This window comes from Pristiophorus japonicus, chromosome 8 (genome assembly GCF_044704955.1).
Source record: "Pristiophorus japonicus isolate sPriJap1 chromosome 8, sPriJap1.hap1, whole genome shotgun sequence".
Classification (NCBI taxonomy): domain Eukaryota; kingdom Metazoa; phylum Chordata; class Chondrichthyes; family Pristiophoridae; genus Pristiophorus; species Pristiophorus japonicus.
In genome coordinates this window covers 51421005-51446102 of record NC_091984.1, presented here as the reverse complement: position 1 = coordinate 51446102, position 25098 = coordinate 51421005, and the positions used below count along the sequence as shown (strand labels likewise).

Here is a 25098-nt window from a genome sequence, read left to right as displayed (position 1 = left end):
GAGGTGATGTCTGTCGGATGAGACGTTAAACCAAACCACGTCTGCTCTCTCAGGTGGCACTGTGTGGAAGAGCAGGGGAGTTATCCCCAGGGTGCTGACAAATTAACATCACTAAAACAACAGATTATCTGGTCATTATCACATTGCTCTTTGTGGGAGCTTGCTGTACACAAATTGGCTGCAGCATTTCCTACATTACAACAGTGACTCCACTTCAACAGTCTTTCATTTGTTGTAAAGCATCTTGTACAATCCTAAGGATGTGAAGATAGTTCCTCTATCTTTTACGCTTCTACTCAAGTATCATAAAGCAGAATTGAAGTCATTTTTATTTGTTTTGGAACAACGTTGACCTCAAATGATGCATCTATCTGATGCTTTCCCTACAGTCAAAGCTCACTTCTTGAATAGTGGTTACTTATGAGCGAGCCAACAGTATAACGCAGATTGTGCGGTGAGTATGACGGCCTACTCTGAGAGTACATGATCATACCGCCTTTGAAATTGACCGCAAGGTTGGGATTTCCGCATGCATTTGCGCTAAATCCTGAACTTGTGATCTGTCAAGGAACGCCTTGACAGATGATCCGCACCACCTTGGAAATCCCAAATGCTGGCGCAGAATTGGGCGAATTGCCCACCAACTGCCCAGCATTACATTCGAAATGTCTTACGGTTGATGCACACGGACTGTTTCCATCAGCATAAAGGGATTAGAAAGCTTTGAGACGAATTGCAATGAATTGTAAAATTCTCCGAAACACCTCCAATGATTAATGTAACATTTTCAAATTTGTTTGAACTCTGTTGTATTTATGCTTGTACAGGTTGAACCTCCCTTACCCGGCACCCTCGGGACCTGGCCTGTGTCGAATAAGGGATTTTGCCAGATGAGGGGAGGTCAGCCACCCGAGGTCGAGGGAGGTGGGAGGGTGAGAGGAGGTCAGCGCCCTGGGCAGACCCTAAGTGTTGGCGGGTCGCGAAGTGTCGGCAGGCCACAATGGAAGTGTCGGCGGGCCCTCGGCAGGCCGAGTATCGGCGCAGCCCCAGTGGGCCAAAATTGGGGTAGAGGTTCTGCACATGTGCTCTCGGCCGCCAGAATCATGCCGGACGAGGGGTGGTGCCGGATAAAGGAGTCCTGGATAAGGAAGGTCCAACCTGTATCACCTATCCATGTTATTTCATATGACACTTCACATAGTTATAACAATTTATCAGAACTCTAATTCCTAAATTAGATTAAGAATTAATTCCCAAATAATTATTTTAGGTGAGTCTGTGTGTGTGTGAGAGAGAGAGAGAGAGGGTCATTTTGGAACTATTTATTCTCCTGATCCTTATAATTATTCTGAAAATACATCAGTGTAATGCAACATAAAGAAAGTTCCCATTATCGGAGGTAGACACTTTCCCTTCGGTGTACTGATTGGAGCACCAGGCCCATGTGATCCCAGGTATGCTGCTGTACACACTGCACCTCTAGGATCCGTGGGCCATTAAGTTGCCTTCGAGTACGCAGCATCAGACAGCAAGTTCACGAAGGAGGGGCCCTATCCGGTAAGTTCATATTCTTTTCGCAGGCCAGCGGTGTATCCGTAGGTACGTCGCTAACTGCAATTTCTGGGCCTTTAAGTTAAAAGGACATAGGGATTAAAGTGGAGAGAAAAGGAAATAAAGAATTTTATATAAGTATTATTAAAAATAATAAACTATATGTTAGATAGTTTATAACTGTCAATAATTCAATCGCTGTCAATACTACTAATAATTAATGCTCATAATGAATGTATCATAGAAACATTCTTTAATTAATCCTAATTTGTAATTAAATGGGAATACATCTGCTTGTATTTGAAATGTTTAAAGGCAAAAAAAATACCTAAAAGGGTTAACTAGAAGAACTATATTGTGTTAGGTTAAGATTCACTGCAGAATATTTTTGCAAGGGTTAGTTCATTTTCTGTTTATCAAAACGAGGGATGTTAGTGCCTGGGTCTGAAATGCTGTGTTACTCTTTGTACCCAGTACCTGTGTCACTCAGGGTGGGTGTAGGATTAGCTGTATGAAAGTAAAACATTGTGAGCCATTACATCACTTAATCCACAACAAGGTTTGACCTGAAAAAACAATATAGATTTGGTATAATTTATTGAGAATATATGTAATACAGAATCAAATAAACAATAAATAAATAAAACACAAGTCCAACAATAATAGACTATGAAATTAAAATCCCATAATTTAATTGCCTATTTTCCATAATTTTCATAATTCATATTGTAAATGATCTTCAGTAATAATAGAAATGTATGATTTCCAAATCACTATTCTAGTGTCACAATAATTTCTATAGGGCTTTATTACAGAACTTTATAATGTCATATAAAGGTACTTAGCTTTATTTTTAGACAGCTTTCTCAAGCTTTGTTGCCATATTAATATACGTTTACCTCCTCTCCAATTTGACTTCACCAGATTTTTCCATTCTCCTCCACTCCTGAAGATGGTTCCTTGCTGATGCATGGTTCTATGCGTGCAAGTTGCTTTCAAATACCTCACCCAATGTGTGATCCTGAGTGTGAGTGTTGGCAATTCATTCAACTCCCTGGGCTCATTTCTGCCCTCAATCTTCACACAAAGAGTAGTAAAAATTTGGAACTCCCTCCCCAAAAAGCAGTTGAGGCTAGGAGTCAATTTCAAAACAAAGATTGATAGATTTTTGTTGGGCAAGGTTATTAAGGGATGTGGAACTAAGGTGGATAAATGGAGTTAAGATATAGATCAAGCATCATCATCATCATAGGCAGTCTCTCAAAACGAGGATGACTTGCTTCCATGCCAAAAAAGGATAAGTTCACAGGTGTTCCAATGAAGGGCCTAAGATTCCAGGACCTGAACTACATCCTGAAGGGTGGAAGATGCCTGTGTGTGGATTTTTTTAACGTGTGGTGGCCGTTGCACACCAGCCACCACACGGGCTTGACAGAGTTATGTCTTGGTCCAGTGGCAAGGATTACCCAAGACGACTGGAGATCTGCTGTGCTGCGCGGACCTAGTGCGCACACATATCGCAGTGTGGGCTGGCCCGTGCTGCCCCTGGGCTCCTGGCTCCGAACTCACGCCTCTCCTGGGCCCCGATCACATCCCTCTACTGTCACTCGCCGCTACTTCGCCCCGACCTCGCCGCTCCTGCTGCACCTGCCCACACTCCAATCACCGACCTGGACCTTGATGACGTCACTCTTCGTTGCCGTCGCAGCTTGTGCTGCTCCCTGGAGTAGTATGCCTCCATGCTGCTCCCAGGCCGCTGCTCGACGCTCGTTTTATGGCCCCGACCTGCTGCTGGTGTTCTCACACAGGTCGGGGCCTCCATGCTGCTCCCAGGCCGCTGCTCACCGCTAATTTTATGGCCCCGACCTGCATGGGAACACCAGAGGCATAGATCAGCCATGATCTAATTGAATGGCGAAACAGACTCGAGGGGCTGAATAGCCTACTCCCGTTCCTCTGTTCTAACCAATAATACATGTATACACATTTAGAAATGGCCACTAGATAGTAATCAAGAGCAGAAGCACTGTGTGATTTTCTCCTCACAAAACCCGAGGGCAATTGTAGCGCTCCAGTTGAGAGCAGCAAACTCTGTAAAGATTGCGGTTCAAACTTGGGGCCTTCCTCAGCCACCCACTGGATAAAATCATTGAACCACGGGGTAGCTCATTTCATAATTCAATAACTCAGTACAAAGTCATTGTCCTTAAATTGGTAGAGCGCTAAAAGAGAAATGCTTCTATATAGGTCCAGACTATTTTGTAATTTTAAAAAGCAACTTTTTTTTAATCAATTCAGTTTTTTGAAAAGGTTTATCATTCAGTCGCTCATCCTTTCATCAAGTTGCCATGTTCTTGTTGTTTCTGAGACTAGATGCTGAAACGTCGCACGTTTAATTGATCACACCTGCAATTATCCACACAGTAAGTTCCCAAATTGAGCTGGGCTCTCGTAGAGAAGGCGATACCTTTCCCCATCAGAATAAGAAGGAAAATTAAAGTGCAAATTAACTTATACAAGCTACTTTTTGTACCCTGTATCGGTAGATTGGGTATAGAATTGGCTGCATAAAAGGAAAGCATTGTGAGCCACTACATCACTTAATCTGCAACAAGGTTTGACTTGAAAATAAACAAAGTCGATTTGGTATAATTTAATAACGTATGCAAATTAAATCATCCATCCTCTAATTACATTGCACAACAATATTGGCAGAAACCTTGTAGTAGGTCAATGTTTGACAGCGTGTTCGAAATAATGTTTTTTTCAAAGATTGGCAATTTACTTCCACCATGTAAATTTGTCAATGTTCACCATTTAATTTTAAATAATTTGATTTAGATACAGATTTATTCGTTTAGACTGTATTCATTTAAAAAATAATACTATTAAAAAACATGATACAAACTGCAGCTAGGTGGCAGTACTCACCACCTTGCGTTAACTGCAGTGCAATAGCACCTCCTTGTGGATGTTCTCATGAAGTATAGGTTAGATGCTTGGAAATACAGTAATGGAATGCTTAGAACTTGATTCATAGGAAACCGGACTGTTCAGTGAAGTCCTGGAAACATTATCAATTACTGTAGGTAGGAATGCATGATAAACAAAGAATTCTGTGATAGCCCAAAGTATGCAGTATAATAGCAGTTTTATAACACATACGTCACAGTAACTGATGATTATTATTCAATTTATTTACAGCAGGTAGATAACCTTCAGCATGAAGGTAATCAAATTCCAATGCTTCAATGTGCACAGGACATCTATATCTGTCAGATCAACTACTACAGCAAAAGTTGTGATCCAAAAAATGAATAAAATCAACTTCATAAAATTTTACAGTATATATCATAACAGACAGCGGATATTCTAGAGTGATTATGATGAAGATGGTTATAAAACCCTTGGGGGTGAAATTCCCCATTGTATAGCCCTGTTAGTCAAGACAGTTTTTGCCCAGGGCAGGGGGGGCATTATCGCCTCCCGGGAAATTGCCCAGGAGTTTGCGGAGGCCACCGCGCAACCAGCGATGACGCCATGGCCATGTGCGACGACCCGTACCGACCTGCGCCGACCCCTTAAAACTCCACAAGCCGCAAGCTCAGTGCGAGCGGATGTCAAAGCCAGCGAGCCGACATCCGCTCTGAGGGCGGAGATTAAAGTGGAGGCCCCGGGCTGACATCTTTGTTTGCTGGCTGACTCGGTTCAGCTCGACGATGGCAGCCCCAGCATGGTCCGGGCAACCATCGTGCAGCCCGGCACTCCGTCTTGGGTGCTGGGCTGCTGGCCCAGTCGCTCTGGTGGTCCAGTGGAGGCCATCGGAGGCCATGCAGAGTGCGCAGCGGCCCTCCCCTTTAATTGAAGGGGAGGGGCATTAAAGCACGTCAGCGCTACGCGGGGCATCGGCGTAACGTTGAACATTTTGCCCCAGTGGCATCCAGGGACCCTCCGATAAAGGAGGCGGAGCATGGGAGATTGCACTCCGCTTCCTTTGAGGGGCGGTAAGGGTAATTCCGTGTCAGGGGCGGGACTTCCGCACCGGGAGCTAATAGTCCCGGCCCCGGAAGGCTACCGCCACCAATCAGGGCAATTCTGACCCCTCCTTTGAGTTTTGTCCTTATGGATTGATAGCATAATCTGAACTCTCATATGCAAGTATCACATTGTCATCATTCCCAGTTATCCATTATTCTTTATATGAGATACAAGTGTCGTTTTTAATAAATATTTTATCTATTATATTGAGTATATAATATATTTATTTTGAATGAATACAGAATATCATGTGTCATTGATATTGTATCATTTATTAGTTTTATATATTATATGCACACACACACACACACACACACAGGTGCAGCGCCTAAAATCTGGGGTTCTGGAATCCGGAATGTTCCAGAATCCGGACTCCGGGACAACCCATGGCAGGGTCGTCCAGATTCCGTAAAATGTTCCGGAATCCGGACACCCTGCCAAACCGTTACCGCCACCAGCCGGGCCAAATGAAAAGCCAAAAAATGAAATCCAACTATTGTACAGTGACAAAAATTGCAACAATAAAATCACCAATTCTACCTGTTCCAGGCCAGGTCTTCACAGTCACCCGTATCACTGCTCCTGGGTCCGCAGCAACTCTGCACAGCACACAGGTCCCCGGCCACAATCAAACTCTGCACAGCACACAAGTCCCTGGCCAAAACCAACCAAGCTCCTGTGCGCAAGTCCCCAGCCAGAATCAAACTCTGCGCACCACACTGCAGCTCCCCAAAGCAGCAACTGCATGATCGGATCACAACGCCCCATGACTCCGAGCGGAGCTGACCCAACCTCACCCGACCAGATTGCGATTTTAAAGTTTGCACACTTGTACCTGCAATAAAAAATACTACCTGTACCTGTACTGTACATGTACTTTTAAATTCAGCATTAAAAAAAATTGTGGCATTAAACATTATAGGGCTACCCCACCTGCCCCACCTACACCCCATGATCAGACCCCCCAACCTGACTCGATCTGTTTTTCCCGATTTAAAGATCTGCACAGGTAAAGATTGTGAATTTGTGTTGTGTCATTGCAAACATGTCAAAAAGGCCAACAGATACCCCAATGGGTTCAGATAAAGGAAAGAGGAAGCATAGTTCACTTTCAATTGCCAAGAAAGTAGAGTTACTTCAGAGATTAAATAGAGGTGCTTCAGTGAGAAGATTGAGTGAGGAGTATGGTGTTGGACTCTCCACTATCTATGATATCAGAAATCAGAAAGAACAGCTCATGAAGTTTTATGCGGAAAGTGATGATCATAAGGAAATGAGTAAGAGAAAAAGTATGCATAAGCTGAAATGTGATGATTTGGATCGAGCAGTGATGGAATGGTGGCGATAGAGGCGAAGTGAAAAGGTTCCTTTGTCTGGCCCAATGGTGGTGCAACAAGCTAAAATATTCCATGCACAATTGGGGATTGAAACTCCATGCGAGTACGCTTCTGGTTGGCTAGCCAAATTTAAAAGGCATCATGGCATCAGGCAACTGAAAGTATGTGGTGAGAAAGCCTCAGAAGGTCATGAGGCAGCTGAAAATTATATTGGTAAGTTCATCAAACTAATTGCTGATGAAAACCTTTCGCCTGAGCAAATGTACAATGCTGACGAGACAGCACTGTTTTGGCGCTACGTACCGCGAAAGACATTAGCAGCAGCAGAAGAAACGCAGCTAGAAGGTGTAAAAGACGCCAAGGATAGGTTGACTGTGTTTGCTGCTGCAAATGCGGCTGGGACACATAAGTGTAAGCTTATGGTCATTGGGAGAAGCCAGTGTCCAAGATGGTTCAAGGGTTTGAGAGTATTGCCTGTGCATTATTATGCCAATAAGAAAGCATGGGTAACCAGGGTAATCTTTCTGAACTGGTTTGAGAAGCATTTTGTCCCTCAGGCGCGTGCTCATTGCACGGAAGCTGTCCTTGAGAAACTGCAAAATATACTTGCTGCTAGACAATTGCTCAGCATTTCCCGATGCTGAGCTTCTGGTAAAGGATAATGTCCATGGAATCTACTTACCTCCAAATATTACATCACTGATACAGCCAATGGACCAAGGAATTTTGAGATCGATGAAGTGTCTGTACAAAAACAAGTTTACGAGGTGTTTACTTAATGCTGTGAACACAGGCATAGAAATAAAAGCCATATGGGCAGCTGCAGATGCATGGAAACTTGGTAACTGCAGACACCTTGGTCAATGCTAGGCATAACACCTGGCCATCAACTATATTTAAAAAAGGAGGGAGAGAGAAAACAGGGAATTATAGACCGGTCAGCCTGACATCGGTAGTGGGTAAAATGATGGAATCAATTATTAAGGATGTCATAGCAGTGCATTTGGAAAGAGGTGACATGATAGGTCCAAGTCAGCATGGATTTGTGAAAGGAAAATCATGCTTGACAAATCTTCTGGAATTTTTTGAGGATGTTTCCAGTAGAGTGGATAAGGGAGAACCAGTTGATGTGGTATATTTGGACTTTCAGAAGGTGTTCGACAAGGTCCCACACAAGAGATTGATGTGCAAAGTTAGAGCACATGGGATTGGGGGTAGTGTACTGACATGGATTGAGAACTGGTTGTCAGACAGGAAGCAAAGAGTAGGAGTAAATGGGTACTTTTCAGAATGGCAGGCAGTGACTAGTGGGGTACCGCAAGGTTCTGTGCTAGGGCCCCAGCTGTTTACACTGTACATTAATGATTTAGATGAGGGGATTAAATGTAGTATCTCCAAATTTGCGGATGACACTAAGTTGGGTGGCAGTGTGAGCTGCGAGGAGGATGCTGTGAGGCTGCAGAGCGACTTGGATAGGTTAGGTGAATGGGCAAATGCATGGCAGATGAAGTATAATGTGGATAAATGTGAGGTTATCCACTTTGGTGGTAAAAACAGAGAGACAGACTATTATCTGAATGGTGACAGATTAGGAAAAGGGGAGGGGCAAAGAGACCTGGGTGTCATGGTACATCAGTCATTGAAGGTTGGCATGCAGGTGCAGCAGGCGGTTAAGAAAGCAAATGGCATGTTGTCCTTCATAGCAAGGGGATTTGAGTACAGGGGCAGGGACGTGTTGCTACAGTTGTACAGGGCCTTGGTGAGGCCACACCTGGAGTATTGTGTACAGTTTTGGTCTCCTAACCTGAGGAAGGACATTCTTGCTATTGAGGGAGTGCAGCGAAGGTTCACCAGACTGATTCCCGGGATGGCGGGACTGACCTATCAAGAAAGACTGGATCAACTGGGCTTGTATTCACTGAAGTTCAGAAGAATGAGAGGGGACCTCATAGAAACGTTTAAAATTCTGACTGGGTTAGACAGGTTAGATGCAGGAAGAATGTTCCCAATGTTGGCGAAGTCCAGAACCAGAGGTCACAGTCTAAGGATAAGGGGTAAGCCATTTAGGACCGAGATGCGGAGGAACTTCTTCACCCAGAGAGTGGTGAACCTGTGGAATTCTCTACCACAGAAAGTTGTTGAGGCCAATTCACTAAATATATTCAAAAAGGAGTTAGATGAGGTCCTTACTACTAGGGGAATCAAGGGGTATGGCGAGAAAGCAGGAATGGGGTACTGAAGTTGAATGTTCAGCCATGAACTCATTGAATGGCGGTGCAGGCTAGAAGGGCCGAATGGCCTACTCCTGCACCTATTTTCTATGTTTCTATGTCTATGTTTCTATGTTTGTTGATGATGATGCTGATGATGCTCCTCAGGACTTTCAAGGCTTCCGTGTGTCCAGGGAGAAAGCAAAGATTGACCAACTTTTAGATTATGCGAGAGGGCTGACTTGTGAAGCTGCGCAGGAATTCAATGAGGACGATGTCGCAGAAGTCATGGACATAGACAACGATGCTCCAAAAGGATGAAAGCAGTGAGGATGATGTTGATGCCTGTGATCAAGTCGAAAAAGTGCCCATTGACAAAGCAATCAATCTTTGTCAAGAATTAATTAACGCCTTAGAGCAACACATAAGTGGAGAAGAAATACTGCAGGTCTACAGAATTCGGGAAAAATTAGTGAAAGAAAAGCCCAAATTATTTCAACCAACAACAATATTAAATATCAGAAGGCCCAAGACCTACAGCATGCAACTACACCAGTAATTTCCACATTTGATGATCTTATTGCTGGCCCATCATCAGCCCCAGACATCATAGCTGAGCCCTCTACCTCAAGCACAACCTCCAGTCAATTGTAATTGTAACTGTACCTGTTTATTTTTACTCTGTTTACCAAATAAAAGCCTTCATTTACTGTTTTATATTTCATAACTTAACCATTTTTACAAATTAAAAACCTTTATTATATTTCATTCTTTTCAACTTTGAAGATGGTAGCAAAAGTTACAGGCCGGGAAGCTCACATTAATTAGTATGGTGAAAAAACATAGAAGCCTCTTTTAGCCCAGGGAATGTTCCTACGAACTTTGCATTCAAGTACTGTACTGTACAATCTACAAGTACAGGGGTACAGGGCATCAAACTACTTTCCAAAACATACAGGTACAAAAACAAGAGAGGGACACTTACCATGCATTGCGAAGAAGCGAGGATTACAAGGCTGCACTGTGCCGGGAAGCTCACATGGTGAAAATACACTACAGGGTAGAAGCCTCTTTTAACACAAGGAATGTTCCTAAGAACTTTTAAGAACTTTTCAAGTACAGGTACAGGTACACAAGGCATCAGACTACCTTCCAAAACATACAGGTACAAAAACAAAAGAGGGAGACTTACCATGCGTTGCGAAGAAGCGAGGACTACAAGGCCTGTGAAGAGAAGAACTACAAAATGACGTTGAAAAACTGGAAATATTGGAACCTGGGCCCAGGCATTTCCGGACTCGGGACGCTCTTCTGGCATTCCAAAATCCGGAAATACCCGAACCTGGGCTCGGGCGTTTCCGGACTTCAGACATCAGAAACATGTTCAAAAGTCCGGAAAAATACGAAGTCCGGAACGGCCTCGGTCCCGAGGGTTCCGGATTTTAGGCGCTGTACCTGTAATATGCATTTCATGCTATATAGTAGAGCTGATTGTGCGGTGGAGCGCTTGTGGCACTGCCCCTTTGCAGCAAAATCAGGAAGTGCAGCCTCACAGCACTCGGCATTGCATTCCTGCTTCTGTTGAAGGAAAAGTTCTGGCAGTTTTTGTGGCAGCACTTCTGTCATGTCATTCATTAGTGACTAGACAATTATGTAAATGCATACTAATCGATCCCAAGCACAATTCTAGTGTCTTCTTGCAATGCACCGCTCGATTTATTGAGCACCTGTTTAAAGTGAGTGTTGGGATGTTTGCTAGCTATTCATTAAAGAACTCCACCATTTAAAGGAAGGTTACTATATTCCTGACGCTTACTATATTCCTCACGGCAGGCGAGTCCCAGAAGAGTAGAGAAAACGCTTCAAGGACACCCTCAAAGCCTCCTTGAAAAAATATAACATCCCCAACGACGCTTGGGAATCCCTGGCCCAAGACTGCTCAAAGTGGAGGAGAAGCATCCGAGAAGGCACCGGACACACGGAAGCCAAGCACAAACAGCGGAAGGGGCATACGTCAAACCAAGCACCCCACCCACCCATCTCTTCAAACACCACCTGCCCACCTAGTGCAGAGTCTGTAGATCCCACAATGGACTCATTAGTCACCTTAGAACTGATATTAGTGTGGAAGCAAGTCATCCTTGACTCCGGGGGTCTGCCAAAGAAGAAGAGACTATATTGCTGACAATAGCATCCTGGCAACTTTTTATTGTTTAAGTTATTGAACTTCAAACTCCCTTTTTGACGGTGCTTCCTGCTGCTGCTTTGCTTCACTTCAGAACCCATGTGGCGCATGCTTCCAAAAACAGCACTTTGGCTCCCACCTCTGTAGCTGCAAGCAGTGTTGACCATTCAATTTTCCTTGCCAGTGACTGTGGGTTGGAGCAGAAAAAGGACTTTAAACAGAGGGAGGAGAGGCAGGTGCACTGGCACTGCAGGTGCCACCTGCACATGTCGCAGGAACTACTTTATCCAACTCAGACACAGTTACCTGGGCATGTCAGAAGAGACCCACTTTCACAGTCTATACTTCAGCAAGGAAGCAGCTACTAAATTTGCCTTGTATTGGGTGATGACCTGAAGACAACATCCAGCACAGGCCTGTTGCTGTGAAGTCGCCATTGTATCAAGCCTTTTTGCTTCTGGCTCATTTCAAGCTACTACCGGTGATGTTTGCCAATGAAGTCAGTGGTACATATACCCCTGCAGCTCCGTTTGTCAGAAACGTCACTTTCCCAATGAAAAGGAGGAGACAACTGGAGAGAACCCAACACTTCTACCTTGGCTTGGCTCCCAAGAGTGAAAGGTATCAATTATGGCACCCAAGTTGCTGTTAGATTGCCAAATAATAATCCTGTGACATATACGAATCACAAAGAATTTAATTCCATCAATGTTCAAGTAGACTTGGTTCTCTAGAATTGAATAACTCCAAGAATCTTGGCAGTAACCTAGCTGCTTTTATCTTTCAGATGAAATATTAAACTGAGGCCCCGTCGGCTCTCTCAGGTGGACGTAAAAGACCCCATAGCACTATTTCGAAGAAGAGCAGGGGAATTATCCCCTGTGTCCTGGCCAATAGTTATCCCTCAATCAACATAACAAAAACAGATTATCTGATCATTATCACATTGCTGTTTGTGGGAGTTTGCTGTGCACAAATTGGCTGCCGTATTTCCCACATTACAACAGTGACTACGCTCCAAAAGTACTTCATTGGTTGTAAAGCGCTTTGAGACGTCTGGTGGTCATGAAAGGCACTTTTTAAATCCGTCGTTCTTTCTTTATAACAGACGATGGTGCCACAACTCTTTCAAGAAACAGCAAAAATGCACAGATGACTGATGCCGAATGGCATCAGTTCAGAACCCTCACATCAAGGATACAAAGGAAAGTAAAATAAGCCTCACATTTCCACCCAAATTTTCATCGAACGCACCATGGGGATATTGAAAGCAGCTCCAGTGTCTCCAGAACCAGGGAACATAGTCTTAGGATAAGGGGTAGGCCATTTAGGACTGAGATGAGGAGAAACTTCTTCACTCAGAGAGTTGTTAACCTGTGGAATTCCCTACCGCAGAGAGTTGTTGATGCCAGTTCATTGGATATATTCAAGAGGGAGTTAGATATGGCCCTTATGGCTAAAGGGATCAAGGGGTATGGAGAGAAAGCAGGAAAGGGATACTGAGGGAATGATCAGCCATGATCTTATTGAAAGGTGGTGCAGGCTCGAAGGGCCGAATGGCCCACTCCTGCACCTATTTTCTATGTTTCTAAAACACTAAAAACATCCCAATCATGGATAATCAAGGGGCTATAGGGAGGGAGGAACTTAAAACAATCACTATCACTAATGAAGTAGTACTCGGTAAAATAATGGGATTAAAGGCGGACAAGGCCCCCTGGACATGATGGCTTACATCCTAGGGTCTTAAAAGAAGTGGCTGCAGAGATAGTGGATGCATTGGTTGTAATCTACCAAAATTCCCTGGATTCTGGGGCAGTCCCAGCGGATTGGAAAACCGCAAACGTAACACCCCTATTTAAAAAGGGAGACAGACAAAAAACAGGAAACTTTAGACCAATTAGCCTAATATCTATCATTGGGAAAATGCTGGAGTCCATTATTAAGGAAGCAGTAGCGGGACATTTGGAAAAGCATAATTTAATCAAGCAGAGACAGCATGGTTTTATGAAAGGAAAATCGTGTTTGACAAATTTGCTAGAGTTCTTTGAGGATGTAACGAGTAGGGTGGATAAGGGGGAACCAGTGGATGTGGTGTATTTGAATTTCCTGAAGGCATTCGATAAGGTGCCACATAAAAGGTTACTGCACAAGATAAAAGTTCACAGGATTGGGGGTAATATATTAGCATGAATAGAGGATTGGCTAACTAACAGAAAACCGAGAGTCGGGATAAATGGGTCATTTTCCGGTTGGCAAACCGTGACTAGTGTGTTGCCGCAAGGATCGGTGCTGGGTCCTCAACTATTTACAATCTATATTACTGACTTGGATGAAGGGACTGAGTGTAATGTAGCCAAGTTTGCTGATGATACAAAAATGGGTGGGAAAGCAAACTGTGAGGACATTAAAAATCTGCAAAGGGATTATAGACAGGCTAAGTGAGTGGGCAAAAATTTGGCAGATGGAGTATAATGTGGGAAAATGTGAGGATATCCACTTTGGCAGAAAAAATAGAAAAGCAAATTATAATTTAAATGGAGAAAAATTGCAAAGTGCTGCAATACAGAGGGACCTGGGAGTCCTTGTGCATGAAACACATAAAGTTAGTATTCAAGTACAGCAAGTAATCAGGAAGGCAAAGAGGATGTTGGTCTTTATTGCAAGGGGGATAGAGTATAAAAGCAGAGAAGTTCTGCTTCAACTGTACAGGGTATTGGTGAGGCCACACCTAGAGTACTGCGTACAGTTTTGGTCTCCGTATTTAAGGAAGGATATACTTGCATTGGAGGCTGTTCAGAAAAGGTTCACCACGTTGATCTGGAGATGAGGGGGTTGACGTATGAAGATAAGTTGAGTAAGTTGGGCCTATACACATTGGAGTTCAGAAGAATGAGAGGTGATCTTATCGAAACATATAAGATAATGAGGGAGCTAGACAAGTTGGATGCAGAGAGGATATTTCCACTCATAGGGGAAACTAAAACTAGGGGACATAGTCTCAGAATAAGGGGTTGCCCATTTAAAACTGAGATGAGGAGGAATTTCTTCTCTCAGCAGGTTGTAAATCTATGAAATTCTCTGCCCCAGAGAGCTGTGGAGGCTGTGTCATTGAATATATTTAAGGTGGAGATAGACAGATTTTTGAGCGATAAGGGAATAAAGGGTTATGCGGAGCGGGCAGGGAAGTGGAGTTGAGTCCATGATCAGATCAACCATGATGTTATTAAATGGCAGAGCAGGCTTGAGGGGCCAGGTGGCCTACTCCTGCTCCTATTTCTTATGTTCTTATGTTTTTATCCCTCCAGCAGTATTTGATTCCCTGGTGCTGGCTCTTTGAGATAGTGTAAGCATGTGTGTTGATAATTTCCTAATGTTGTCCCTTAAAACTTGTCACTTTCCCCAGGGTCACCTCCTCCAGTGAGGCCTTCAGCTTTCTGCACTGAAAGGGACCATTATGGGAGCTGCCCCAGCCATGTTCTCCATTATTTAAAACTTGAACAAAAATTGCTGCATCTTTATAAAGTGCAGCAGCCCTTTAAGAGCAGCTGCACTCCCACAGACCCAATAAAACTCCTAACTCATAGGAAACATGATTTCATTACACAAATACTCAGAGTCCTGCAGAATGTGTGGTGTTCGGTTGCCATGCTGCTAGCCTGGCTATACATGTAGGTGCTGGGAGCACGGATCAATTTTTGGCCTGACCATAGAGCTAGCCCCAGTGTATCATTTGCTTATAATACCCAAAATATTGTTTATTTATTTATTTAGAATATATAAAAATGAAAAAAAAGGAAATAATTGCCTCACAACCTCACAACACCCCAAAGCGCTTTGCAGCCAATTAAGTACATTTGAAGTATATTCACAGTTGTAATGTAGGGAACGTAGCAGCCAATTTGTGCACAGCAAGCTTCCATAATCTATTTTTTATTATGTTCTTATGTTGATTGAGGGGTAAGTAGTGGCTAGGACACCGGGAATAATTCCCCTGCTCTTCTTAGAACTACGTCCACCTGAGAGAGCAGGACGGGGCCTCGGCTTATCCTCTTATCCAAAAGATGGCACCTCCAACAGTGCAGCACTCCCTCAGCACTGCAACGGAGTCTCAGCCTAGATTTTTGTGCTCAAGTCTCTGGAGTGGGACTTGACCCCACAACCTTCTGACTCAGACGTAAGAATGCTACCCACTGAGCCATGGCTGACAATGCCTTGAATGTGTTGTTACCTCTCAAATCCATGTCCATCTTTCTTGGAACTCCATGTTTGACCGCGCCCAATCAGGTCATAACCAAAGTCACAAATAATACTATCGTGACTGTAACCATGCTGCTCTGTCTACAGTGGGTTCTCGCAATTCAGCTCTCCATCCAGTAGATGGTGCTGTGGCAGCTCTTCTGCTTATCTAACATCAGTTTAGTTTATATTACACACACCAGTAAATCTCCTTTATCCAGCTCCAGCCTCTCCATTTGTAGTTTGTGTAAGTTCACAATTTTTAGAAGAATTGTTTGTAATTAATTTTTAAATTAATATCTACATTTCTGTCCTTCAACTTCCCCTTTTCATTTTTATCTTCAATTCCAATTTTCACCCAGGCAAACAAAGTCCTTGGGGTCATTTCTAGAGGATTCAAATACAAAAGCAGTGAGGTAATGTTAAATTTATATAGAACATTAGTTAGGCCACACGGAGTATGTGTGAAGTTCTGTGCTTTCCATACTACAAAAAATGATATTGAAGCACTGGAGAAAGTGCAGAGAAGATTTACAAGGATGTTACCAGAATTGTAGGGTGCTCCTATCAGGAAAGATTGAGCAGACTGGGGCTGCAGAGTGGGATGAGAAGAGTTAGAGCCTGGAAACTGTGGATTGCAGCTGGCCCTGAGAGGTGGCGGAGAGAATGGAGGAAGAAGATACAGAGCCTGGAGTGAAGAGGATGACCTGGGGGAAAGGCCAGCGGGATTGGAGCACAGCGGGGAGAATGACAAAATATGAATATGTGAAGGGCAGCCCTAAAAGGGGGAGCATTGGAAATATTGAAAATGTTTATAAAAAGTGAAGAAATCATTTTTCTGGAACTAGAACTAAAATGGGAGAAACAGTAACTCTGGAACTCTGGACAGCGCCACCCAGTGGCAAGTAACCACAAATACATCATGACAAGATGGGAAATGTTCAGATCTTTAAAAATAATTTTCTTATTACAAATGTTTACAAAGCAATCTTCAATGTCAAGTCTTGACATAAAAGGTGTGACTTATCATTGTGGCAACAAGAAGTAAGGTTTTGTGGACATGAAATGTATACCCTACATAAGATTTATAATATAATACAAGTACATGGATTACAATATATTTAGAATATTCCATAGGTTATTGGCAGGCAATTCACTGCTGGAAATAAAGAACTTGTACTACGATAGTGTAAATCATATAATACTATACACGTTCCAGTCATATATTTCCACCATCTTTATTCCCTTTGACCTCGGACATCCAGCTTTTATCACATTATGTGCACTTGTTGGATGGCAGTAAGAAAAGTAAAATAAACTAACTTTGAAAAGAATAAATTATACTTATAGCAAGTAGCTGGCAATAAGATAAGGCAATAATTCAGTCCCAGGATTCTGTTGATGTTCATAAGAACCACACAAATGAAATACTGCCCTGTAACTCACTGCCAGCTACTTATGTAGCCAACCCTCTTCTCGATCTTCCTCGCTGCAATGCTCCATCTCACGCTCAACAAGCTCCCCGCTGGAGTGGAACTAAACTATAGAACCAGTGGGAACCTGTTCAACCTTTGTCGCCTCCAGGCTAGATCCAAGACTGTCCCATCCTCTGTCGTCGAACTACAGTACGCGACGACGCTTGTGTCTGCACACATTCAGAGGCTGAACTCCAAGCCATCGTCAACACCGAGGTGTACGACAGCATGGGCCTTACACTAAACATCCGTAAGACAAAGGTCCTCCACCAACCTGACCCCGCCACACAGCACTGCCCCCCAGCCATCAAAATCCACGGCACGGCCTTGGACCATTTTCCATACCTCAGGTGCCTACTATCAGCAAGGGAAAACTTCGACGACGAGGTCCAACATTGCCTCCAGTGCGCCAGCGCAGCTTTCGGTCACCTGAGGAAGAGAGTGTTCGAAGACCAGGATCTCAAATCTGGCACCAAGCTTATGGTCTACAGGGTTGTAGTGATACTCGCCCTCCTATATGGCTCAGAGACGTGGACCATATGCAGCAGACACCACAAATCACTGGAGAAATACCACCAACGCTGTCTCCGCAAGATCCTGCAAATCCACTGGGAGGATAGACGCACCAACACCAGTGTTCTCGGTCAGGCCAACATCCCCAGCATCGAAGCACTGACCACACTCGACCAGCTCCGTTGAGCAGGCCACATTGTTCGTATGCCTGACACAAGACTCCCAAAGCAAGTGCTCTACTCTGAACTCCTACTCGGTAAGCGATCCCCAGGTGGGCAGAGGAAACGTTTCAAGGAGACCCTCAAAGCCTCCTTGATAAAGTGCAACATTCCCACCAAGACCTGGGAATCCCTGGCCCAAGACTGCCATAAGTGGAGGAAGAGCATCCGGAAGGGCACTGAGCACCTCGAGTCTCGTCGCCAAGAGCATGCAGAAAACAAGCGCAGGCAGCGGAAGGAGCGTGTGGCAAAGCAGACACCTCACCCACCCTTTCCTTCAATGACTGTCTGTCCCACCTGTGACAGAGATTGTAATTCCTATATTGGACTGTACAGTCACCTGAGAACTCACTTTTAGAGTGGAAGCAAGTCTTCCTCGATTTCGAGTGGTTGCCTATGATGATGATGACCCTCCATAAGATTTATAATATAAAATACAGGTACATGGATTGCAGTATATTTAGAATATATATTCCATAGTTTATTGGCAGGCAATCCACTGTTGGAGATAAAGAACTTCTACTACGATAGTGCAAATCATATAATTCTATACACGTACCAGTCATGTATCTCTACCATCTTTATTACCCTTTGACCTCGGACATCCAGCTTTTATCACATTATGCACGCTTGTTGAATGGCAGTAAGAAAAGTAAAATAAACTAACTTTGAAAAGAATAAATTATACTTATAGCAAGTATCTGGCAATAAGATAAGGCAATAATTCAGTCCCAGGTTTCTGTTGATGTTCATAAGAACCACACAAATGAAATACTGCCCTATAACTCACTCCCAGCTACTTATTATTCTCTATGTACAATATAAGAACAATTATCACTGACTGATGAGGCTGAAAAATGAAAAGCTTTAGCCAACTCCATTCAGCCATAGCAGTTCCTAAGTATTGCTTGAGTAACTTATGCAAGTCCTTTGTCCAGAACCAGAGAGAATGAGGGGATATGATAATAAACTTACGAAGCTTCTAGCTAAATGTTACTTAAGAATGCAGGATGGATGTTACAGTGGTTTAGCACACTTCCATTTCACTTCTGGGAACAAAGCAGCCCGCTTGATCAGCACTCCATCCATCACCTTAAGCATTCACTTCCTCCATCACTGGTGTAATGTGGCTCCAGTGTATTACCATCTACAAGATGCACTGCAGCAACTTGCCAAGGCTTCTTCAACAGCACCTCCAAAACCCACGACCTCTACCACCTAGAAGGACTAGGGCAGCAGGCGCATGGGAACACCATTACCTCCAAATTCCTCTCCAAGTCATCATTCTGAATTGGAAATATATCGTCATTCCTTAATAGTCGCTGGGTCAAAATCCTGGAACTCCCTCCCTAACAGCACTGTGGGAGTACCTTCACCATGCGGACTACAGCGATTCAAGAAGACAGCTCACCGCCACCTTCTCAAGGGCAATTAGGGATGGGCAATAAATGCTGGTCTTGCCAGAGACACACGCATCCCATGAATGAATACATTTTTTTAAAATTGTGTTCAAATAAAGCTCTGTACTGATAGTCTCCTCCTTTGTTGGCTGGAGAATTCTACATAAAATGCGTTGCAGAAATCACAAACCAATTCTCAATGGGCACAATCAAGATTGCCAGTAGTTCCAAATAAATTTGTATTAAATTGGCAATCTCACAGAGAGGACATTTTCTACTTTTTTTTTTACCTGTTCTTTGAATGTGGTGACACTGGTAAGGCTGCATTTATTGTCCATCTCCAATTGCACTGAATTGACTCCTTGAATAGCTGCCACCTTTGTGGTGATAGTGTTCTCACAGATAGAAAATTCCAGGATACTGACTCAGCACTGATGAAGGAATGGCGATATATGTCCAAGTCAGCATTATATGTGTGACTAGGAGATGATGGTGCTCACACATTATTGCTGGTCTTGTCGTTCTCAGTGGTAGAGGCCATGCAAAAAGGGAGTGCCGTTGAAGCAAACCTTGGATGAGTTGCTGCAGTGCATCCCGTAGACAATGCATATTGAGTTTTGGAGTTCAGATGCAGGGGCACCAACTGAGTGAGCAGCTCTGTTCTGGCTGGTACTACCTTTCTAGAGTGTTCTTGTGGCTGTACCATCCAGGTGAGTGATGAGTATTCCATCACGCACCTGACTTGAGCTTTGTAGATGGAGGAAAGGCTTTGAGGGGTCAGAAGGTGACCCACTCATTGTTCTTGATATGGCTAGTCCATTAAAGCTTTAGGCCAATGGTAACCCCGAAAATGATGATGATGGGAGGCTCAGTGATGGTACCATTGGAAATCAAGGGAAGGTGGTTGGGGTTTTGCTTGTTGGAGTTGGCCATTGCTTGGCACTTAGGTAATAATAATATTAATATATAACTTTTATTTATATAGCGCTTTTAACATAGTAAAATGTCAGAAGGAGCTACACTACAATTTTACAACATGTTAGATATTGACCATTGAGGGAAAGAGAGAAAAAGCGTGAGAAGGAAGTGTAAAAAGAGGTTAAAGGCTCAGGTTCCGAAGGTAATTCAAATGGTAATTGCGATTTACTATCCTGGATGTTGTCAAACTCCTGCTGTAGGCTGATATGGATTCATTCATTAATGGATCAGTTATGAATGGAGCTGAACACTGTGGAATAATCAGAGTCCTTATGATGGTGAGAAGGTCATTGCTGAAGAAGTTGAATCTGGTTGGGACAAGAATGCTTTGTTGAGGAACTCCAACAATGATGTGTTGGGATTACGATGTCTAGCTTCCAACAGCCATGAACATCTTCTTTTGTGTCAGATATGACTCAAGACACTGGAAGATTTTCCTTTTGACTCTCAGTTTTGTTGGCATACCTTTACCAATACTTGATCAAATGCATACTTGATTCAAGGCAGCTGCTCTCTTCTCTCTGGCATTCAGCTCTTACGTTCATATCTGGATCATGGCTATGATAAGATCTGATTTGCTGGTAAGGAATAGTCGTCTTGGGTTCAGGCATGCTGTTTGAGCAAAGCAGAAGATGTTTTGTTCTGTATCTGGTTGTAGTATATGTTGTAGGCATTAGGCACCTGCTGAATATATCTAAACTCATATATGTTTAAAGTGGCCACACATAAAATGGCTGCCCAGGCATGATGGGAAATCAGGTAGTCAAGCTGTGAACTATTGACTGAGGCTGACCGAGCAATAACCCTGTGAGGCCCACTGCCAGGAATGCCTTTGATACAAGATAACTATAACAAACCATTATAACTCCACATAGCAGAGCCCCGAGAAATAGAGATAAGGGGGGCCTACATCACATAACGAGGGCATGAATCAGCCCGAGCTGACAAGAACCGAATATGTAACTCTAATAAGGAGGCTACCAAAGACAGCATCCAAGGACAGTAAGATAAGGGAGGCCCAGGCCATGTTACAAGACACATGAGTCATTCCTAGCAACACACCCCTTAGCAACACATCTCTTGGCAACACATGAGCCACTTTATGTTTAGAGACTAACTCTATCTATTGGTCTAATGTAACTGTAGTAAACTGTTGTATGTAACTGTAGTAAACTGTTGTAAAACATATAAAGATCCATGAAACCCTTTGTTCTGCGGAGTGAAGTGCCTGGATCCAGTCCTGAGGCTTCCTCCCTGCTGGCGTTAATAAAGGCCGCATTGGCATTGGAACCGATTCTGAGTGTTGAGAGATTCTTCTGAGAAAACATTCACGCTAACAGTATATTTGACTTGATATATTGGTATCAGCTGCATATTTGAAGACTCCAGTTTCAGGTGGGTGTCCTTACCGCCTGGTCAGAAGAGCAGGTTAAAATTGAGGACTATGGGATGGGACATTGGCAAGTAAGTCTCCTGATTGATTTTAACTGCCCACCCGCCTTGTTACCCCCAGTACCTTAGTTTGTGCAGAAAAGTTTATTTTCACCTAAACATACAAGACTGGATTATTTGAACTGGTGAAAATTTAGTTGAATCTCAGGTTTTTGCCCAACCTATGATAAAAGGTTAAATATTTGACTCTCACTTGGATATGTTCCATTAAGTGTTTGATCATATATGCCCACAGTTATCTCTTTGAAATAACCATCAATCACATTCTGGACCAGATATTTTTCCAAATCATTTTTGAATAGTTGTTATACTATCTACACAGAAGACCAGTGAGTAGATTTTGTTCTGTTGACCTTTCCTGTTCTCATTCCTGTCAAAAGAGACTATATTCTTGATGTGACTATTGTAATATTCTTTGCTACTTTAGTTTGATCTGGTCACGCTTTGGAGTTATATTCTATTGAATAATTTTCCAACAAAAAAAATCATTCTTCAAAGGCTCTCTTAACCCACCTATTTTCAACACATTATTCCAACCTTTATGCATCTTTAAAATTGAAAAGAGCCCCTTCACAGATGCCCGGTCTTAAACAGTTTCTATGAAGGTCTAAGAGGCTGAGATTTATTCAAAATACAGATTCTGTCTTTTCAATTGTATTGCTGCTTTGCTTTCATTTGACAACATCATTGTTCAAATTTTGTGCCTGTAGTTCACTTCAAACAAGCCATGTTATTTATGGCTTCATTTACAGCTCCAACCTAGATCTACAAGTGTATCGCATTACCAGTGAAATAAATAATCATTATAAAGAGCCTAATTTCTAAGACATATTTGCACTGTGCTTTTGTTGTTGACTTGATACAATGAATGACACAAAAATCCTGGATAATTCAGATCATTCTTTTCTAATTACAAAAATAGCATATGTCATGGCCAGCTATATGATACAATACATTTCTCTATTGATGGGGTGGCATGGTACAGTAGGAAATGGTTCTCTTTTCTTTCCTTTATGTACTTTTTTGTCTCTGACTGTTTTTTTTTTTCAATTACTTTTCTCTCCATTTAGTGTTCTCCTTTTTCTTCTCACTTTTATTACCATCTGCTTTATAATTATTCAGGGTACGATTTTGCTCATCTTGGCGGGTCCGGTGCGGGTGACGTCAATGGCCGGTCCTGATATCGCTGCTGGCTCCAGCCCGCTGTCCAAAATGAATTTCTGTTGATGGGGCTTGTTAAGCCCGCCGAACGCATTTCCCGGCCAATTAGAGGAAGTGGGTCTGGTGACGTAATTTGATGACGCGTCATCCGCCGATTTCTTTAAAGGGACCATGTCCAAATTTAGTTTGACATTTGTACTATTAGTGTTCTACAGCATGGAGGTGCTGTAAGCACTGACATTAATCGCACAAAGGCACGGAGCTGCACCCATACTCTCCCATGACAACTTCCATATGCTTATGGAGGGGGTGACTGCACGCAGGGAGGTCCGTTTCCCTTCCCATGGGTGGAAGAGACCTCCCCAGGAGATCAACACAGCCTGGTTGCAAATTGCACATGAGGGCACAAGCAGGGATGTGGTCAGGAGGACCTGGGTGCAGTGCTGCAAACGTTTCAATGATCTCAGCAGATCACAAAACATTAATACAGAGCCATACTCAACCTCATCCTATTGTGCCTCTCATCACATCCCCATCACTCTGCCTTCCCTACCCTACTCCTGCACATCCTTACTCACACCAACGTACCTTGGACCTCCACCCATCCCGATCCCTCTGTCTACATTATCACATCCCCATCTCACTAGCTACCCCTACACTCACCCTCATTCTAGTGCAATCATACCAACTAACAACACACAGTGGTAGGCATTTGGGTGTTTTATGCAACGTGCATGTAAAGTTTTTGTTAATATGGTGTCAAACATTGAAACCTTTAGTTTCAACACTTTGTGTTCTTGGACAGATTTGTGTGCACCTTTGGAAGTGGCTTGGTGAGTTATAGTGAATGGTGAGACATAACGGTACCCCTCACAATGGTGATGAATGTGAAAGGAATGGCTTGGGCATTGTAGGGATGCTTTATTGTGTTGGTGTGGGGAGAAGGTTGGTGTTGTTGTTGGTGCTGCTGGTGTTGGGAATGCTTGCGGTCGGATTATGAGAACCAAGGTGAGAGAATATAAAGGGCACAATGCTGATGGAATAGTGTTAGAAACTAAAAATGCCTAAAAATGTATAGGGTTATGCGATTAAAACTGTGACGCGAAAAATGCTGTGTTTAAATCATTGTTTTGAAGCAGAAGTCACAGAAACATAGAAACATAGAAAATAGGTGCAGGAGTAGGCCATTCGACCCTTCGAGCCTGCACCACCATTCAATATGATCATGGCTGATCATTCAACTGCAGTACCCCATTCCTGCTTTCTCTCCATACCCCTTGATCCCTTTAGCCATAAGGGCTACATCTAACTCTCTTTTGAATATATCTAACGAACTGGCCTCAACAACTTTCTGTGGTAGAGAATTCCACATGTTCACAATTTTCTGAATGAAGAAGTTTCTCCTCATCTCGGTCCTAAATGGCTTTCCCCTTATCCTTAGTCTGTGATCCCTGGTTCTGGACTTCCCCAATATCAGGAACATTCTTCCTGCATCTAACCTCTCCAATCCCATCAGAATTTTAAATGTTTCTATGAGATCCCCTCTCATTCTTCTAAATTCCAGTGAATATAAGCCTAGTCGATCCTGTCTTTCTCCATATGTCAGTCCTGTCATCCCGGGAATCAGTCTGGTGAACCTTCGCTGCACTCAGTCAATAGCAAGAATGTCCTTCCTCAGATTAGGAGACCAAAACTGTACACAATATTCAAGGTGTGGCTTCACCAAGGCCCTGAACACCTGCAGTAACACCTCCCTGCTCCTATACTCAAATCCGCTCGCTATGAAGGCAAACATGCCATTTACCTTCTTCACCGCCTGCTGTACCTGCATGCCAACTTTCAATGACTGATGTACCATGACACCCAGGTCTCGTTGCACCTCCCCTTTTCCTAATCTGTCACCATTCAGATAATATTCTGCCTTCCTATTTTTGCCACCAAAGTGGATAACCTCACATTTATCTACATTATACTGCATCTGCCATGCATTTGTCCACTCACATAACCTGTCCAAGTCACCCTGCAGCCTCTTAGCATCCTCCTCACAGCTCACACTGCCATCCTGCTTAGTGTCATCTGCAAACTTGGAGATATTACATTCAATTCCTTTGTCCAAATCATTAATGTATATTGTAAATAGCTGGGGTCCCAGCACTGAACCTTGCGGTACCCCACTAGTCACTGCCTGCCATTCTGAAAAGGACCCGTTTATTCCTATTCTTTGCTTCCTGTCTGCCAACCAGTTCTCTATCTACGTTAATACATTACCCCCAATACTATGTGCTTTAATTTTGCACACTAATCTCTTGTGTGGGACCTTGTCAAAAGCCTTTTGAAATTC

At 43.2% G+C, this 25098-nt stretch overlaps 1 long non-coding RNA gene across 1 annotated transcript in view; it reads right to left on the bottom strand.

Annotated features, from left to right (window-relative positions):
- Nucleotides 1-1602: 1602 nt before the first annotated feature.
- LOC139268522 (uncharacterized) overlaps nt 1603-25098 on the bottom strand; it is a 295271-nt gene continuing 271775 nt past the window's right edge. The window contains exons 3-4 of the long non-coding RNA XR_011594048.1: nt 3222-3417; nt 1603-1626 (exon numbers count right to left, since the gene is read on the bottom strand). This is a non-coding gene — a long non-coding RNA (uncharacterized lncRNA). The remainder of the gene's footprint in view (nt 1627-3221; nt 3418-25098) is intronic.